Genomic DNA, 8,919 nt, shown 5'->3' with positions numbered 1-8,919 from the left:
GGTTTATAGGGATCCCCACATTATTTGTTTGTATTTGTGTGCTCCCTCCCCATTTGTGCGCTGTTTCTGGGCTGTGATCGTGACAGAGTCCATCATGCTGCCTTTTGGAAGGAGGTGAGAGGAGCTGTTCCCTCCAGGCTGGCTGGCAGCAGGACAGGGAAAGCTGCTGGCAGAGAGACTGAGGGAAGGGCAGGAGCTGCTCAGGACGCTGCCAGGGGAGGTGGGGATAGGTAGTGAGAGCAAAACTACTCTTCCCCTGGTTCTGTGCAGCCTAGAAAAGACCTGTTTGTTTCAGACTCTGCTCATCTTGGTACATGTTCAATTAGGCAGATGTACTTGGAGACAGATTTGGGTTTCTGCAAAAAGCCCTCATGTGACATCAAACTGTTCTTTGCCACCTTGGTTTGCTGATACCTGATGTGTGCTTTATTTGCTGTGCCAGGTCAGCCACATGTATACCAAGATGCTGTGCAAATGAAGTGACTTTATTGCTTGATTGCAGATAACATTAACAAGGGGGAAATCAGAATTGGATGGTAATTCATCTGCTAATTTCTTGTCAATATAGGTGAGAGGCATATTGCTTTACCAGAGAATGGATTTCTCTGCTGGCCGACTGCAGCCTGATTATAAGATTTGACATTAATGTGTTGCTAGATATTTAGCTATGTAACTGTAAGAATAATACAAAGAATTAATGGGAATTTCATGTGCTTTCATTTGTATGCTATCTTCCTGCCCTACAGCTTGAGTTTGAATGCATTGACTTAGAAACAGGCAGACAAATGTCAGCAAATCAGAAATTGTGACAGATGAATAGCAGCTCCCAAAATTATCTGCATTATTCTAACAGGCATCCATGTGCATGCACTCATATAAATAATCCTCTTACATACACAGTTTCCTTTCAGAAATGCACTCACTAATTTAATCTTTATTTTAGGCTACTCAGTATTGGCAAAACTGAATCCTACCACTGCATTCCACAAATAGTGGAATGATCTTTTGAGTTCTCCCTACCTAATGTTGCCTCCTGGCAATACTGCTTGAATTAAATGCTGTTCATCAAGGAGTTACTGCAATATGTTTGGAGAAAGTCTCTGATACTGCAGGCAGCTCAGGGAACTGGAGGGATGATGAACCATAGACTGGGTCAAAGGCATAACTGAATCAAGATGTGCAAAAGGATTGGGCTGGGGACACAGAGACACTTCTTCAAGTTGGAGGAGAAAAAAAACAGAAGTTGCTGATTTATGATTATAGGCATTTGCTAGTAATGAGGTTAAAAGTCTGACAGGTCAAATACCACAGAAGAGACTTCCCGTGAGAGAGTAAAAGATAATAAAAGAGAAGCAATAGTCTTTTTGTGCCATTACTTGGACTTTTCTAGTCAGGAATCAGGATCATGGATGAGTGTTTTGTCTAGAATTGACCTTTCCTATGCTGATCTTTAGCTTTCATTCAGGGAGACGTTGCATGTGCAGGTTTTCATGTTTGCATGTTCAAATCAGGCAAATTACCAAAGAAAAGTATTTTGAGTCGACATTCTTTGAGGAGAAACTGGAGAAGGACACAAATAAGCTAAAATCTGAGTTCTGTAGCAGCAAAGAGATGGGCTCCAGCTGTTCTGCAAAATCAAGCATGTGTTTTTGGTAAAGGTCTGTGATAAGAAATGGATGCTCTTATTTGCTGAAGTTAGCAATGCTAAAATTAATCAACTGCAGCAAAAAACTGATAGGATGCAGGGAAGATCTGAACTTAGTGGAATAGGATAGAGTGAATATTGATTTTTTTCCCCACAAAAGGCGTCTGTTTTGGCATTCATAGTAAAAAGAAACATTATCAAAGACAGCACTTTCTACAGTTTAGTGCTAATATACTTGACATGTTTTCTCGTTAGCTTATAAAAAAATATCACCTTAACATTAGTGTCTTGCTGTAACCTGGAATGGATATAGCCTGCATAGGCAAATTCAAGCAATAACTGTCCTAAATTGCTGTATTTTAAAAAAATCAAGAAGCTTATTGAAAGCATTTGTGTTGATATTTTTAGTCAAAAGAAAACATGATTCACAATTAGTGGTTAATTTGTAATTAGAAAAAAACATTCTGCTCTGAATGAGATGGGAATGCCATTTTTCTTCCCAAACAGGTGGTTAGTTGCTAGACAACATCCCTGCCCATGAATGCCCCATCTCCACTGCAGTCCTTCCAGTTTCCCTCCTGCTGCAACAACTGGGGAGGCTGCACAGCTGCAGCAGATGAAACAAAGAGCAGAAATTGGTATTTCCCCAGCTGTTCATGCTGATGCTAAAGGCTTCCCTCTGGAATAAAGCTAGCTTAGCTTGAATTGCCAAGTGGATATGCAGATTGATACTTTCCCAAGTGGAATCTCCTAAAAACATATTTATGCACCTGAAGGTTAGTGTTTGGTTTTTTTTTTTGCAAAGCCTCAATTCTTCTGGGCCCTAGTGAACCTAGTGAACCATGACTTTGACCTCAGTAGGACACTCAGCTGGCCACAAAATTTTGGCGTACAAACTTTGGTAGCCCTTGCTTCCCAAAAGCAGCACATGGTTTGCCTTTGCAGAGTTGTGTGTGCCCCTTTATTCAGGGGTGGTGGGAGGCACTGTGGGCTGCAGCCCCATGGCCCTGGCCCCATGGAGCCTGGTTTTCCCAGGCTGCTGCCATACCCTGCAAGTGACCCCATCTGCAGTCACGGGAGGGAACATCTGCCTCGTGCCAGGCAATAGAGCATCAAGGACCAGGACACACCTGGTTCATCCCTGGTGTGTGTGTCCATAACACCTCACCTTGCCTGGGGTGTCTCACTGCATATGGCATTTTTGCAGGAGAGCAATAGGGGAAGTTGTCCAAAATTCTCCTTCCAAGCCAACACAGAAGCAGGGTTGTCTGCAGAGAAGGTGGGAGTGATGCTGCCTCTGCCACCAAGCCAGACACAGTTGGGGGTTGTTTACAGGCCAAAAATCCTGTGTCTGCCTGTGAGGATCAGGGAGGGAGAAAAGGCTGTCTAAGGACTGGGGGCCTGGCTTTGCAGCCAGAACAGACCTTTCCAGAGGCATAAAGCTGAGCAGTGGGATCACCTGTATCAGCTATACATGACTATTTATCATTAATCCAAGGTTATTGAAAGTACTGGTTTGAACTACCTGCACCTGCTGCTTCCCAAGAGTTCACACAGATATCAATTATGCAACAAAAGACCTTAATGAAAGAGAACAGTACAGCTGCTGCCCTGTGGGGCCATGTCCTCCTGCCTGGGGCCCCTCTCAGCCCCTCCAGGCAAGGGCAGCCCTGCCCTGGCTCTGCCCACCGCCAGCAGGGTGGGGGCAGTGGGATGAGAGGGGGCACCCACCCAGAAACATCCACCTCATCCATTCTTACAGCTGATACTCTATTTATTTACTATTATTTTTACCTGGAACATTGATGTTTTGGGGAGAGAAGATGTTGAACCAAATACCACTCAGGTTGTTTCCAAAAAAGCTTAGCATGTGATGTTGAAATGCAGTTCTATGAATCATTTTCCTAGGATAAAACTTAGACCCAGAGCTGAATGGCAGGGAGGAGGCTGAAAAAACCTTGGCTGTGACACAAAGGAAGTTTCTGGGATGGTCAGGACCAGCTCTCAACACCACTGTGCTCCAGCAGCTCTAAGTTTCTTTGCCTCAATTTCCACTTGGATAACTCAGGTAGTTTCAAGAAACTGGTGCTTTCTCTGACCTCTGGAATTTAGATAAAATAATCTGGTTTTAAGTCTTACCATTTTCCTCTCGTTTTACTCCCAAGTTACCTTGCCTTTAGCTGCAAGGCTCCACAATACTCCAACCTCCTCCCTCGTGCCAGGGGGACAGAGTGCTCCATTTTGCCTCAATGATGGGCTCAGGTCAGCAGCAGCATGGTAGGTTTTCCCCCTGGACTCTGTGAAGAAAAGCAAGGAGGACACTGTTTGCAGCATCCTTGTTGACCTGTGGAAACTGAGTTTCCATCCACCTTGGCTCTGGAAAGAGGAAACCCCTGAGCCATCACAGCAGCCAGACCAACCAAGGACCTGCTCTAACCTTGAGAGCCAGTGACCTCAAGTATGGGAGCTGTTGAAGCCCAAGGTGCTTCTAAGCAACAGCTTCCTCTGCATGTTCTCCCTCAGGAAGGCTGCTCTTTACTTCGTGCTCCAGATATTTCAAAGCACCTTCTGAGTGCCTACATAGGAATTCTTCAAGATTTTGGCCTTACTGGCTTAAATCCAAGTTGAGGTATTCCCTGCAATAAGAGCTTATATTAATGAAAAATTATTTTTCAGTGCTTGACCATGAAAAGTTCTGGCAAGTGTTGCCTTGATTTCAGTGACTAATACAGGGATATTAGGAAAGAAATTTGCTGTCATACAATTTCATCTGAGCTGAGGTTAGGGCTTGGCTCTGTCAGTTTTCCCCTACTGAGGTGGTATAATATTAATTCAATGATTTTTTTAAGGCCTGAAAACTACAATTTGTCAGAGAATAGGCAGATCTTGTTTTAACCTGTTGCAGGTTCTGGCAAGATAAGCCCCAGGTTTGTGTTTAGGTTGAGGTGTCCTGAGGGGCAGATGGGGCAGCAGGGGCAGGATGCTGGTGCAGGGTCCAGGCTGCATCCTCCAGCTGCGACCTCCACTGCACCTTCAGTGTCCTGGGTTACAGTGAAACCAGGGGATAAAACCTCCCCAGTGGTGGACTTAGATGCAGGCATGCTGAGTCCTAAGGAACACACTGAAGAGGGATTAAAATGGATCCCCTGTGTCCTAAAGCCACTCCTGTCTGGAGCTGAAGGAGGAGCAGGCACAAGCCTGGCTGCAGTGGCTGCAGAGGGAGGAGAGGCCTGTCCTTCACAAGGCTTGGAGATCATCTTTTCCTCCTAGTCAGGATAAGCCAGTCTGGCTTTTAACAGCAGGGTGCCTGCCTAAATCACTGGCTGGTAAATTACATTTTTCTGTCTAGAATGAGGTAAATGTGTATTTTATCTAGGTAATTAATCTGAGGGATAGAACTAACATGATTATTGTGTTTTCTTTTCCCTCACTCCTGTCAATATGGCCATGTGGCATTTGTATCTCAGAGCCTTTATTAAACTGGTTTATTTGTAAGCAATCAAACAAGGAAAATTACAAGGACAAGGATGATTTTGTTCAGGCTGTCACCTTTATCTAGCACTAACAAGCTAGGAAATGACACTGCCTTTTATTGTCTTCCTGTCTCCATAAACTTGCTTTTATTTATTAAAAAAATAAAGCTCTTAAATAAGCAAAGAGGAACAGGCTTGGAAAATTCTGTGGACTCCAAGGTCCTTCTCTAGTTTTCCTCTGCAGGAACAAACATCACCTATTCCCCTTTTCCCACACACAGAACCTGTTCATTAATGTGTCAGGAAGCATGACTCAATCTGCAACTTTGTCAAGACACAGACAGGAAATTTAGGTGCTTGCATTACCAACTGCTACTGTTTGATAAATCTATCCCCCGTAAGTTTTGATAGGTGGGTGCCTTACCACAGGCTGCTTCTTTGAAAATAGTGGCTAATAAGATATTCAAAGTAATCTTGCCATTAGAACCCCTTTGGGAGGGCACTGAGTTACCTGAGAGGAAAATGCTGTATGTTACTGGGGGCTAGGAGCAAAGCAGTAAGAAAGTGTTGCACCTGCAGCTCCAGCAGAAGTTAGTTACCCATCCATTTGTCCTGTATTCCCTGTCTCCAATGTGCAATAAGTCCCTCCCATGTCCCCTTCAGCCAGAGCAGCCCAGGTATTCCCTGAAATGTGTCACTGTCACTGTCACTGTCACTGCCATGGACAGTCCTGGGGTCAGAGCTGGGCAGGGGCAGCCTGGCTGGACCCTGCCTGCACCCGGCCCTTCACTTGCAGCCTGCCCGAGCTCCAGTGCAGCACTGGGAGCTGGCCACTCACATAATCCACTCTCGTGGGGGTTTTAGAGTGGCTTTCTCCTTGGAATTTTATGGGTTTCAGTGCGTGCTTTCCAAAGGCTGAAGCCCAGGCACAGATCCCAGGTGCCTTGTGGCCAAGAGGCATCTGCAGCACTGCAGCAAGCACTGCAATCCAGCAATGATCTACCAGCTGGGAGACTAGGAAAACTCTTTTCTTCCAAGTTTCAAAAGCTTTAGGATTTGCTCAGCACATTTTTTAATTTTCCACACAGGTTTAAGTAACAACTGAAATTACTGTTTAGTGTGAGACTTGAGATATTTTAGAAATGACCACTCAGGCTGCTCAAAGATTTTAAATTTCATGTGAGGTAAATTCATTCTATATTTTAATTTTTGAAGGAGAGAAAGAAAATGATGCTATGGGACAGAGCTGGCTGCTTGCCCAGGGTGAGCTAAGTGACCTGGCCCAGCATGGACTGGAGAGTGGCTGGTCATCTCTGCTTTTCATGAGGGCTGCATCTTTTAAAAAGAATAAAATGAAAAAAAATTAAAACACAAGAAAATAAAATAATAAAATACAATAATATTGTAAATCAAAGTATTTACAAAGGCTCCTTTGATCTTCTCTTTCACAAATGAAGATCTTATACAGATATATGCTGATATGAACAAGAGCAACCTCATCAAAAGGAGTGTGTATCTCCTTCACCATCCCAAAAATGATTCTATGTTACAGCCATTTTATAAATCTAATGAAACCAACACACTTTTACTTACCAGTGTTGCATTAAAACACATAAGGATAACATAGCTGTTGAGACTTTGTTCTTACTCTGTATAGTTCACATATCTTGCATGGATGTCTGCTGTCCTCTTTAAAGGAAATCATGTTTATATGTCAAATGCAAAGAAAGAATAATTCTCTTCTGAAATGTCAATGGTTTCTTACTGAAAGTATTTCCCTGAAGCACTGAAACCCCAATACAGTAAAATATCACATTACATGAGAAAGTGGGACTGACTGTCAGAAATTAAAACCTCTGTTCATCCAGCCTCTGGTCATTGTTGACAAAGGGTTGAGACAGACAAACCCTGAAATCGAATATTCTCTGGAAAAATAACAGCAATAGTGAGTTAAATAAGTTAAGGAATTACTTAGTGCACAGAAGAGAATTGTAGAATATGTTGAAGGTTCTTCAGATTCTGTATTTTTCAGTCTGGAGGAGTGGAAGAAAGAAGTTTAGAAGAATCAGGCCAGAAAACCAGCTGTATCTTGGGCTGCATCCAAAGCTTTGCTCTGGAGCACTGTGTCCCCAGCACAGGAAAGGCAGGGACCTGCTGGGGAGAGTCCAGAGGAGGCACAGAGGTGATCAGAGAGGTGGATACCTCTCCTGTGCAGAAAGACTGAGAGAGTCAGAGTTGTTCAGCCTGGAGAAGAGAAGACTCCAGGGAGACCTTTCAGTAATTGAAGGGGGTTATAAGAAAGATGGGGACAGACTTTTTGAAGGGTCAGTTGCAACAGGACAAAGGAGAATGTGTTTAAACTAAAAGAAGTTAGGTCTGAGATTTAGATATAGTGAAGACGTTTTTTACAATGAGGATAGTGAAACAGTGCACAAGTTGCCAAGAGAGCTGGGAGATGCTCCAGCCCTGGAATATTCAAGGTCAGGTTAAATGGAACTCTGAGCAACCTGATGTGGTTGAAGATGTTTGTGCTCATTGCAAATAAGTTGTACTAGATGATCTTCCAACCCAAACTAATCTATGAATTTGTGATTCAGTGGGGTGTGTCTGTCTGATCTACATTACACCAGAAAGTGTGGTGTGCCTGGTTGCAATCCTAGGGTGACCTGCTGCTCTGCTTGAGGAAGAGAAAGGTCAGCAGTGTTGGAGCAAGTGGGCCTGAGCAAGAGGCTTTGAAGAGGAAGAATAACCTAGAGGCCAAGGTCCAGCCACAAGATCTGGACCTGGGAGTCCATCCTTGGTAAAACCTGTCTCTCCCCTTTATATCAGCACACTGTAGGCATTTGAGGATATGGACTCTTAAATCTGTTCAGCAGACTTTTTTCCAAATTTATTCCTTCATGATACTAAAAGCAATCAGTGAATATCTCCTACCTGTCATGATTTTAATAATTTCCCTTTCCTTGAAAATTAACTGTCATCTGTATTGCAGAACCTGAGATCTGACACTACAAATGAGGCACAGAGTGGACATAACTCTATGCTTTTAATAGTCACCTTCATGCAGAATTTTCCTGTAAAATATATTTTTGCCTGACCTTTTGATTAGCAAGAAATTATTACACACTTGAAAAGAGATCAGGCTTTCTTTTGTGCCCCCTTTGAGGGATGAGACAGTGGCAGCTTGTGTTCTGGAGCACTACTTTCCATAGAAGATGACTTCTACTGTCCTTCTGAAGGACTGTCAAGTTATTCTGATTGCTATTTTTGATTCTGGTTTCAAATCAAGTCAAAAGTGCTCCATTTAATGCTGGCAGGGGGTTTATCCTCAATAGGCATGGCTTGCCCAAACCAGTTTAGAGATCATACATATTTTTTTTAAAAGTTACTGCTCCAGGACACATTTAATTGTTCTGCCTAATCCTGAACCTTGAATCCTTAAGCCCTAACCATCATACTCCTTAGCCTCTCCAAACCAGGGGTGGTATAAGCAGCTAGACACTCCTCTTTCCATCCACATAAATGAAAAGGAGTTATTCAGCCCCTCACCCTCTCTGACAGCTGATCTTATGAAGGCACCAATTGCAGCAACAGGGAAAGAAGGGGAACATCTGTGAGAGGAGGATTGCATGGGCATCCCAGCAGTGCCTCTGAGCAAACAGCAGTCACATCTATGTTGCTGCATGCCCATGATCTCCTGCAAAATTTGCCACCCATATGCTCATACTGGCTGGATGTCTCATGGTCTCATCAAGCAGCCCTGAAAACCCTGGGAAGCAGGGACCCAAACTCCCAGCCACT

General features: G+C 43.6%; 1 long non-coding RNA gene across 2 annotated transcripts in view; it reads right to left on the bottom strand.

The window, feature by feature from the left end:
• Positions 1-3,823: 3,823 nt before the first annotated feature.
• Positions 3,824-8,919, bottom strand: part of LOC110476416 (uncharacterized) — a 33,236-nt gene continuing 28,140 nt past the window's right edge. The window contains exon 3 of one of the 2 annotated variants that reach the window (XR_013340145.1): positions 3,824-3,942. This is a non-coding gene — a long non-coding RNA (uncharacterized LOC110476416). Of the gene's footprint in view, positions 3,943-6,085; positions 6,454-8,919 lie in introns of those variants that run through there. The other variant, XR_004148382.2, reaches the window with a different exon arrangement.

The sequence above is a fragment of the Lonchura striata genome, chromosome 6, assembly GCF_046129695.1.
Source record: "Lonchura striata isolate bLonStr1 chromosome 6, bLonStr1.mat, whole genome shotgun sequence".
Classification (NCBI taxonomy): domain Eukaryota; kingdom Metazoa; phylum Chordata; class Aves; order Passeriformes; family Estrildidae; genus Lonchura; species Lonchura striata.
This window is presented reverse-complemented; position numbering and strand designations above follow the sequence as displayed.